Source organism: Gossypium hirsutum, chromosome D09 (assembly GCF_007990345.1).
Source record: "Gossypium hirsutum isolate 1008001.06 chromosome D09, Gossypium_hirsutum_v2.1, whole genome shotgun sequence".
NCBI lineage: Eukaryota > Viridiplantae > Streptophyta > Magnoliopsida > Malvales > Malvaceae > Gossypium > Gossypium hirsutum.
Window position 1 is genome coordinate 47,689,728 of NC_053445.1, and position 11,193 is coordinate 47,700,920.

Genomic DNA, 11,193 nt, shown 5'->3' on the forward strand with positions numbered 1-11,193 from the left:
AATTCCCAAGATACTACAATGTCACCCATTATGATTCCCGTCAAAATTTTCATGTTTCCTTTGCCAAATCTTCTCTAATCCACCACGCTTGCCAATTCACTAGCTTTTCGCAACTCTGTGAAACTTCTCCTTTCCTCCCCCTTTCTCTCCCAACCCAACCTCATTCCAAATCATCCAATCAACCATTTTCGTCTTTGAAATCCTTTCTCTACTCAAACTTTTCACATGAAATTAGCTAATGACACCAAAGTCATTAGAGGTTTTAAAGTGTGTTTAAAAAAAAAAACTGGACAAGTAAATTTACCGGTTATGCTTATTCAAATGTGCTGTTGAGAATTGTGCGTGATTCTCAGAGAGAATGACGAACTATTAGGCAACTATAAAATATACCAGCTGGATCAACTATATATAATAGTTGTATAAGTGGTGATGTTACTAGTTGATGTAAGGGAAGTTTACAACAAGGATATGTATTATTTGCTGACATTATTATACGTGGATATATGGGACATTTCTACAAATTATGTCCACACATATATGGATAGATATGTAATCAAGTGGCTGGTCTGAGATATAGGGGGATGTAGTTTGTTTTGTCAGGTGGGGCACTCCAGACCGAGAATGCACTTGAACACCTCATCCATTTTGCTGTCATATCAGGGAAATGTCGATCTATCACATCCTTCAAGGGCTCTGTCTTGTTAACCCGTTCAAGCCCTTTCTCTGTGTAGGTTTTGGGGTTGAAGTTCGTGGTGAAAAATCGATCAGCTTCCAGCCTCCTGAACATCGGTCTAGTTAGCATTCAAACATCCCCAAAATGGAAAAAAGAAAAGAGTGATTTGAGTTGATTTAACCTTGATGCAATGAGTAGGAAGATGAAGAAGGCAGTCTCACTGATGGCGAACCGCTTGATCTTTTTCTCCGCTTGCAGGCCAACAAGCAGGTCCAGCTTCTCCACATCTTCGCCGTAAACCTCAATGAGAGCTTCGATGACTTCACAATCATCTGTTAAATCTTCCCATTTGCTAATCGGAATCATCAGCAAGTTCCTTCGGAACTCATTGTATCGAGCAACTCCCCTTTCCCTGTCTCTGTAAACTAGACAACCAAAAACAACGCGGAATCATAAAACATCATTGCAACTTTGTAAACATGTCATGTCACTAAGAATTAATAAAAGGAATTACTTTCAAGAGCAGCCATATCAACTGGATCTGGAACTTCTTCCCCATTGATGTCATGAGGAATAAGGTTCCTCATCCATGATGGATAGTTCCATAAAGTGACTGCACCACTTGCCTGATGACCCATTGATACCAACATCTGTTCCATGCCAATTTTTGACATTCTTCTTTCGCCTTCTTTTCCAGTCATTTCTGTCTTAGGCACCCTAATATTCATGCAATCATATGAATTAATTAAGTCTGTAGAGTTGTAGAAACATATGGAGCAAAGAAGGGAAAAGGGAAACATTACTCTTGTGATACAGGAGGGCATTCATAGTTTGGATTAGCAGAGTTGGTGATGTCCCTAAGGATTACTTTGTCAGGTAGAAGTGAATGCATTTTGTAAACACTAGAAAACTCTTCTGTGAGTGAGTATGGAACTCCATGATCATTAGGCTTCCTAAGACCAACCAATCCACTTAGTACTGATCCACAAATATGCCCAAACAAATCCTTAAATCTCTTCCCAAGTAAACCATACCTGCATAAAACATATATATATTGTCAAATAATAGCAAATTAGAAATTCAACAGTATCATAGTCTTTGTCTTGAAACAAACAGATTTTTAAATTTTTAGCATTTCTTAGCAACTTAAGGACTTAAAAAGTAAATATTACCAGTTGACCCTCATCCCAGCAAGAAGGGTGTCGGTCTTGGGGAGCTCTACTGTCCAATCGATTGTGTGGATTTTAGCAATAACAGCTGAGGTCACCAGTCTGGCATATCGATAGAGCTTCTCATCATCAAGATCAGGGTAATGTTCCTTAACAAGACAAACCAAACAGATCATTAATTCTCAGCATCTATCTTTTAAGAGGTGATATCTAGTAAGTTTGATGCTTAATTCTCAGCATTTGTATTCCCTTTATTATCTCCAAATTGTCATCATTTTTGTAATCAAAAGAAAATTAGCGTAGGTAGATAAAATCTGTTATGTAAAAAAGTGAAAGCAAATAAAGTATACTAATGTGGTGAAAAAATTATATTAAGAAGATAATAAAAATTAAGGTACAAGTAATAAGGCTTACTTTGAGCATATCACAGACAGCATTGTGCTCTCGGACGAATAAGGCTTGTAGGAGGGAAAAGCCAGCCCAGCAGTTCCTTACATCACCTGAAATAGGAATCCATTTCTCATCATGTTCAAGCAGCCCATCTCCTCCTATTCTTAGCTTTCCTTCTTTGAATGCTCTTACTCTTCTCATCCCTTCCTCATTGTTCCCATATATTAGACTTCCATCCCTATTCATGTTTTAGAAAAGTAAAACAATAGCTATTGCTGTCAAAAGAAGCTACTGCAATCGATCACTTACCACCAAGGAGTCCTTGTATTGAGAAAGCCAAACTTCATATCAGGTTCCCTGTGGAGATCCTCTTGGTCTTAAAGAACTTGAATGACTTCAAAGGACAAGCGCTTGCAATTTCGTGTGGAGCCCTGAGTTCTACCTGCCATTACCGGCACATATTTCAGATCCTTCGGTTGGTTTTATCATATATTGGAGCTTGGCTAGTTGAGTAGAGAGTAAGGTTTAAAGGCAGGATGAATTGATTAACCTGTTGAGTGTCCTCCAAATGATCGATCCAATCATGGATCATGAATTGAATCCAAGAGGTGGCTATCATGTTGAATTGTTCCCATGTATCTATGAATTTTTTCCTTGCCAATAGCTTTGTGGCTACAACTGATGGGTGAGGATCCATCAACTGCATATGTCAACCTTATTAGTTAATTTCCAAAGAGATGCATCATTAAAACCAAAAACACAGTGGAATTTTATGTTATGATCACATTATTCGTTTATTTACTTATTTTAATTATTAATACCACAATGGGTGAAAGTAGAAACTTGTGTAAAAAATATTTATTGAATCAACCATAGGTGAACGGGGAAAAGCTTTGTATACTAATCTTCGTTAGGTTTGGGTACAATCTTTGGTCACTTAATTTACTTTAAGTAGTTGTTTTTAATTTTTATTTTCAAATGTTAATTTTTAGTTGTTTTATTTAAATATTTTACATGAAAATATTAAAAAAAACAAAAAATCATTATAATCATATTTATTATAGAATAATATTTGATGCGTTGTTGGTACATGTGCATAAGTCTCATGCACTGTTAGTGCATAATAATATGACACATCATTATAAAATTAAACAAAAAATTATAGAAGACTTATAAATAAAAACTAATAATTTTATTTAAACATAATTAAAAATAATCATAATTATTATAAATAAATATTAATAACTCTCGAATTTAAGATCTTGAGTTTAGAGTTTAAAATCTCGAGTCTAGGGTCTTGACCTTAGGGCCTAGGGTTTCAAGTTTAAATTTCAAGGTTTTAACATTTATAATTAATTATGTCAAAATAAAGTTATTTATATTATTTATGAGCCCTTCATTATCATTTTTTTATTTAGTGATGACGTGTCGTTATTATTAATAGTTTAAATATTTTTCATTTATTATTTTTTAAAAAAATTATTTTAAAATATTTTTTAAATTGAATTAATGTGAAATTAATATACGAATCAGTGACACTAACTTAATTATAAAAAAATATATTATTAAGTGCAATAAATAAGCAAGTGTCTCAATTCGAATATAAAAATCATAAGCAATTAAAAAATTAATGTTGATGAAATAATATCAACATAACCGGTTCTAAGGCACGTGTGGGTGTGCAAATATGACTTTTGAAACATATAAAAATTTTAAAAGTTATTTTCAAGAAAAAAAAATAAAAGTTGAATATATTATACCTTGTTCTCTCAAAAGAAATTATGCATAATAATTTATTCACCTTTTCAATTTTATAAAAGAAAAAAATTATTTTAACATTTCATTTCATTTTTAATTTTTTAGTTCTTAAATTTGTGTTGTTTATCAAAGCACCTAACGTCTATTAACTAATTAATTTGCTAATATAATATATGCGGATGTCACGTAAGCAATTAATGAAAAATATTAAACATGAGAAAACATTTCAATTGTTTATAATTTTTTTATCTTAATCATAGGTATTCTCATCCGTTTTACAAACTGAGATTAATCATATTCGAGCTGAAGGCAATATTAAGATAAAGTCAACCTAACAATGACAACTCTAATACTCAAACTTAGTTCAAAACTTCAAATGCGTAGAAATCAAGTCTACTTCCACTCTTTCTATTTGTTGGTATTTTTTGAAAGCTATTTTTAATGTAACAAATACAATCAAAATTTACATGACAACACTTCTCCTTAAAGTATATATTAAAAATAAATAATACATGCGTCACTTTATAGAGTTTATAAAGTTTTTAGAATGAGAGTAATAAATAATTATTTGTACATTAGATAACATAAAAGTACGTACCCCATAGTTTGAAGAAGAGGGAGGCATGTTGCGGCCGAAAAAGGTTCCCCGGCTGCCAATTACATGGTTACTAGGATGGTTGCACTTTCCATCGGCAGTCCTATAACAGAATACTTTCGTATCATATGTCCGACCAGTGGCACTACCGCTCTTGCTTCCTGATCCCACCTCCATTAGGTGTGGTGCCAGTGCCTTCAATTCCCATGTAACACAGCCCTATTAACACTGGTAGCCTATGCCACGCACCAAACTTGTCCACAAAGTGTATCACCTAAGGTTTCACAGTCTTCACCAAATTAGTAATTCATTAGAAAAAAAAATGATTATAGTAAATTATTAGACAAAGAAAAGGGGAGGGGGTTTAATTTGCTCCACTAACATAGAACAAAAAAGTATCAAATAGAGTCATCTTGGCAACAAGATGTTGAAGCTGAGGATGAACATAGGATGAAGTGATTGTTGTTCCAATAGGGTCTGAAGCGTGTAAATTATTGTACTAAAAAATCACACAAAGTTCAATTCCCAGGGAAGAGAGGTGGATCACATGGATCTCTTAAATACCAAGTCTTTCCTTAGTCAGAATATCCCTTCTATAGTAATTTAATAGCACAATTAAATACTACTATTATACCCTCAAATATTGAAAGAAAAATAGGACAAAAAGAATATAAGAGTTTTAACGAGGTTCGGTAAATTATACCTACGTCCTCGGGCACTAACACCAGATGATAACTTTACTATCTCCAAAATATTACAAACAAATAGAATTCCTTAAGAATTCTCAAATGGGAGAAGAGAGAAAACTAAGAGAGAAAGATTGGTTGGGATGAATTGAAATGAGAAATGAGAAGGCCTATTTATAGTTGAGGTTCAAGGACCAAACAATAAATAGCCCATTATCTCAAGAACAAAAAAAAAATTATCCCTTGCCACTTTTCCAAAGTTGGTGGTTGTCATTATTGATTGTCTCCCATTAATGTTAATGGCAACCATTATTAATTGTCTTCCATTAATGTTAACAATCTCCACCTTGAAGATTTGATTAGGATAATCACATCTTCACACACTTCTTTCAACTCCCCAAATTCGATAAAGCTATCTTTTGTAGTGCCTACAAATGCGCTCTCGAGCGCCATACACCTGAAGGTGCTCAAATTCTCAGGATGTTAATCAAGTTCAAACAATGATTAAACTTGATTGTTGTTACCACATTGGTCATCATATCTGCGGGATTATCTGCTGTCGGAATCTTCTGAAGTAGAATTTTTCCTTTTTCAAAGACTTCCCGCACAAAGTGATATCTTACGTCGATATGCTTGGTTCTTGAATGATAGACTTGATTTTCGCTAAATGAATAGCGCTCTGACTGTCACAATATAAACTTATGTGACTTTGAACAACTCCTAAGTCTTTCAACAATCCATTAAGCCAAATAGCCTCCTTAACAGCTTCTGTAACTGCCATATATTCTGCCTCTATAGTAGACACAGCTACTGTAGACTGTAAGGTAGACTTCCAACTCACTGGGGCTTTCGCAAGAGTAAACAAATACCCCGTAGTTGAACGACGTTTATCTAAATCACCAGCAAAGTCGGAATCAACATATCCAACTACAAACTGACCAAGTGCTTCATCCTGTTCAAAAATTAAACCAACATCTACGGTTTTTCGAAGATACCGTAGAATCTATTTCACAGCTTGCCAATGTCCTTTTCCAGGATCATGCATATACCTGCTCACAACTCCAACAGCTTGTGAAATGTCAGGCCTCGTACACACCATCGCATACATCAAACTCCCAACTGCATTAGCATATGGGACTTTCGCCATATATTCTCTTTCATCTTCAGTCTTCGGAGATAATTGAGCACTAAGTTTCAAATGAGAAGCAAGTGGGGTACTTACATGTTTTGTGTTTTCATTTACACCAAAACATTGTAATACATTTTTCAGATATTGCTTCTGATTTAAACAGAGCTTGCCTCTCGGTCTATCTCTACTTATCTCCATGCCGAGAATCTTCTTGGCCTCACCTAGATCTTTCATCTCGAACTCTTGATTCAACTGAGCCTTCAGCTTATCTATCTCATTTTGGCTCTTCGAAGCGATTAACATATCATCAACATACAAGAGTAGATAAATGAAAGATCCGTCATGCAGCTTCTGCAAATATACACAATTGTCATATTTGCTTCTTGTGTACTTCTGCCTTCTCATAAAGCTATCAAATCGCTTGTACCACTGCCTCGGGGATTGCATCAATCCATATAGCGATTTGTTCAGCTTACAAACCCAATTTCTACCACCAGCATCTGTGTATCCTTCGGGCTGAGTCATATAGATCTCCTCTTTTAACTCACCATGCAAGAAAGCCGTCTTAACATCAAGTTGAGCTAGCTCCAAATTCAACTGTGCTACCAAGGCCAACAAAATTCTAATAGAGGAATGCTTCACAACAGGGGAAAATACATCATTGTAGTCAATTTCCTCCTTCTGAGCGTAGCCTTTAGCTACCAATCTTGCCTTGTAGCGAATATCCTTCTTGCTAGGAGATCCATCTTTCTTTGCGAATACCCACTTGCATCCGATTGCCCTTTTACCTTTCGGTAATTGCGCCAACTCCCAAGTATTGTTCTTCCGGAGAGACTGCATTTCTTCATCCATGGCGCTTTTCCATTTATCACTTTCTAAGCTTTGCATTGCTTCTTGATAAGTGATAGGAATATCATCAACAACGGGAAGGGCGTAGGCCACCATATCAGTAAATCGAGCAGGTTTACGAATTTCTCTCCGTGGCCTTGCAACTGCAACTGGTTCTGGTGTACTTAGTGGTTCTTGGGTCAGAACCTCTTCAACTTCTAATTCCTCCATTGTGGCTGGAGAATTAGACTTATTAACTGGGCAAATCCCCATCTGCTCAAACTCCACCTGTTTTGGAGTACACTCCACCTGCTGTGGAGTATTGCTCGTCTGAATATCTTTATCTGCTACATTTTTCAATGTGGCAGATTCATCAAAGGTAACATCTCTGCTACAGATCATTTTCTTTGTGCTTAAGCACCAAAGACGAAATCCCTTCACTCCAGAAGTGATTCCCATAAAGAGAGCTTTCTTTGCCCTCAGATCTAACTTTGACTCCTTCACATGGTAATATGCAGTGGATCCAAACACATGTAAGGAATCATAATCTGTATCCGGTTTTCCAAACCATACCTCCATAGGAGTTTTTCTTTCTAATGCAGATGATGGCAAACGATTAACAAGATGGCCAGCGTATGTCACAGCCTCAGCCCAAAATTGCTTGCCCAACCCAGCATTGGACAACATACATCGAACTTTCTCCAGCAATGTTCGATTCATACGCTCTGCCAATCCATTCTGCTGTGGTGTATCCCTAACTGTGAAGTGTCGAACAATACCATACTCTTGGCACACATCGAAGAACGGATCACTTTTATATTCCCCTCCATTGTCCGTCCTAAGCCGCTTGATTTTCTTGCCAGTCTGGTTTTCGATCATAGTTTTCCATTTAAGAAAAACTCTAAGCACTTCATCCTTATTTCTCATGGTATACACCCAAACTCTTCTGGAAAAGTCATCAACAAAAGTAACAAAGTAGTGTTTTCCTCCCAATGAAGGTGTCTTGGAAGGCCTCCACACATCTGAGTGAACATATTCCAAAATACCTTTTGTATTATGGATAGCAGTACCGAATTTCACTCTCTTTTGCTTTCCCAGAACACAATGCTCGCAAAATTTTAATTTGCAAGCCTTTGCACCTTTCAATAATCCTTGCTTTGCCAGAATTTGCAAGGATTTTTCGCTGGCATGTCCCAACTTCATATGCCACAACTGTATTGAGTCCAATTCTTTGTTGCCGGAAGCTGCAGCGACTGCTCCAATAACTGTACTACCTTGGTAGTAATACAAGTTATTTTTCCTGATGCCCTTCAATATCACAAGTGACCCAGATGTCACTTTCAAAACCCCATCTCTCATAGTAACAACTGAACCATTGGATTCCAGGGCTCCCAATGAGATGAGATTTTTCTTCAAACTGGGCACGTACCGAACATCAGTCAGAACTCTGGTTGATCCATCTTTATTCTTTAATTGGATTGAACCTATCCCAACAGTTTTACAGGCATTGTCATTGCCCATATAAACAACTCCGCCATTTAGTTCTACTAAATCAGAGAACCACTCCCGGTTAGGGGACATATGATAGGTACAACCCGAATCCAATATCCACTCATCTGAATGGAATGACGATGATGATGCAACCAGTGATAGTTCAGAGTCACTGGTATCATGCTTTGCAACACAAGCATCTACAGCAGCTTTTCCCTTATTCTTCAGCTTTGGACAATTTTTCTTCCAGTGGCCTTTCTCATGACAAAAAGCACATTCATCTTTCCCGAGTCTGGACTTTGACTTTGATCTCCCCTTTTGAGTTTTCTTCCGAGTGTATGAACGACCTCGGACTACTAAAGCTTCTGTATCTCTGATTGAGTTTTTCTGTTTGTCCTTCTTTCTCTGTTCATAACTGTATAAGGCCGCACAGACTTCGCTCAGAGATATATCACTCCTGCCATGAAGTAGAGTAGTTTCTAGGAACTCAAACTCCTCAGGAAGTGACCCCAACAGCATCAAAGCCAAATCTTCATCTTTGAATGTCTCATCCATATTCAGCAAATCAGTGACTAACTGATTAAATTTGGTGATGTGATCATTCATTGTGGTACTTGGGACGTATGTGAAGCGAAACAGTCTTTTCTTCAAGTGGAGCTTATTTTGACTGTTTTTCTTCAAAAATTTTTCTTCAAGTGCCACCCACAACTTATTTGCAGAAGTCTCCTTTGAAAAAGCATACCTCTGCTCTCGAGAAAGGCATGATCGAATTGTGCCACATGCCAACCGATTGATCGCCTTCCAATCTTTCTCCTGTACATCATCTGGTTGCTCTTCATCAATGGCAATGTCTAGACCCTGCTGAAAAAGGGCATCTAGAACCTCACTTTGCCACATACCAAAATAGCCCGTGCCATCAAAGATCTCCACGGCCAGTCTTGCATTTGCAATTGTCGGTCTTGTCCACATGGACGATGTTGAAGCTCCTACACCGACCGTTTTCTCCATAATCTTTCAATATACCTAAGGAAATCTTTTCTGATGTGGAAGATCAGTTCAAACTGCAACCACAGAGCATACTACGATTAACCTTCGGCTCTGATACCACTTGTTGTTCCAATAAGGTCGGAAGCGTGTAAATTATTGTACTAAAAAATCACACAAAGTTCAATTCCCAGGGAAGAGAGGTGGATCACATGGATCTCTTAAATACCAAGTCTTTCCTTAGTCAGAATATCCCTTCTATAGTAATTTAATAGCACAATTAAATACTACTATTATACCCTCAAATATTGAAAGAAAAATAGGACAAAAAGAACATAAGAGTTTTAACGAGGTTCGGTAAACTATACCTACGTCCTCGGGCACTAACACCAGATGATAACTTTACTATCTCCAAAATATTACAAACAAATAGAATTCCTTAAGAATTCTCAAATGGGAGAAGAGAGAAAACTAAGAGAGAAAGATTGGTTGGGATGAGTTGAAATGAGAAATGAGAAGGCCTATTTATAGTTGAGGTTCAAGGACCAAACAATAAATAGCCCATTATCTCAAGGACCAAAAAAAATTATCCCTTGCCACTTTTTCAAAGTTGGTGGTTGTCATTATTGATTGTCTCCTATTAATGTTAATGGCAACCATTATTAATTGTCTTCCATTAATGTTAACAGTGATCCCCATGAATTTTTACTTCTTTTTGGTGTATTTTCAAATGAAAGACGATACCGTTTTATAGATAATGATGATGAAAGACGTAGAAAAGTGCAATAACAAATATGGATGGTTTGTAGCTGTAGTAACTAGCCAATGGATAAACCTCCATAATCAAAAACGAGGACACATATTAAATTTAATTGATTTTATTTAATGAATTTTAATTTTGATTTTTATCTTTTTTTTTACAAGTTATAGTGTTAAGAGTCTATCATATTGATAATGCGAAAATATTGAACACTTTTAAGTGTCGTTATGCAAAAAAATAGTTAGCAAAGAGAAGTACATCTTTAAAGTTTTACACTCTTAATGTATGGTTAAACTGATCAAATTACTAGTACGTCAGCCCAATTAAAAAAATCTAATGCAATCGATTTTTAATTTAATTAGTTCAAAGTCACTCTCTAAATTGATAATTTAACTAATTTTTAATCCAATTCAACAGTGGTCACAAAACAATAAATGCAAGGCACCAAAATTGCCTCGAACTCAATACCTCTATGATGTTGAATGAGTCAGAAGTATGACTTTAAGTTGGCTCTTTCAAAAACATTACGTGTTGAAAAGTTGAAAGTTAGGAGAAGAAAATGCATAAAATCCTTAGGTCCCATTGCTAATAGGTATTGCAGATTGAAGACGACTCTTTCCGGTAATAGCTGATTTATTTACATTTGTCGTTTTGAAAGCCATTTGGGGTCTACATATTAATTTGTCTGATATCCACGGTAAAAGCTCCCTTTAGTTTCTATCTAGCTGTC

The 11,193-nt window shown here is 36.2% G+C and overlaps 1 pseudogene; it reads right to left on the minus strand.

Annotated features, from left to right (window-relative positions):
• Positions 1-394: 394 nt before the first annotated feature.
• On the minus strand, positions 395-4,805 carry LOC107892481 (alpha-dioxygenase 2-like; annotated as a pseudogene).
• Positions 4,806-11,193: the final 6,388 nt, after the last annotated feature.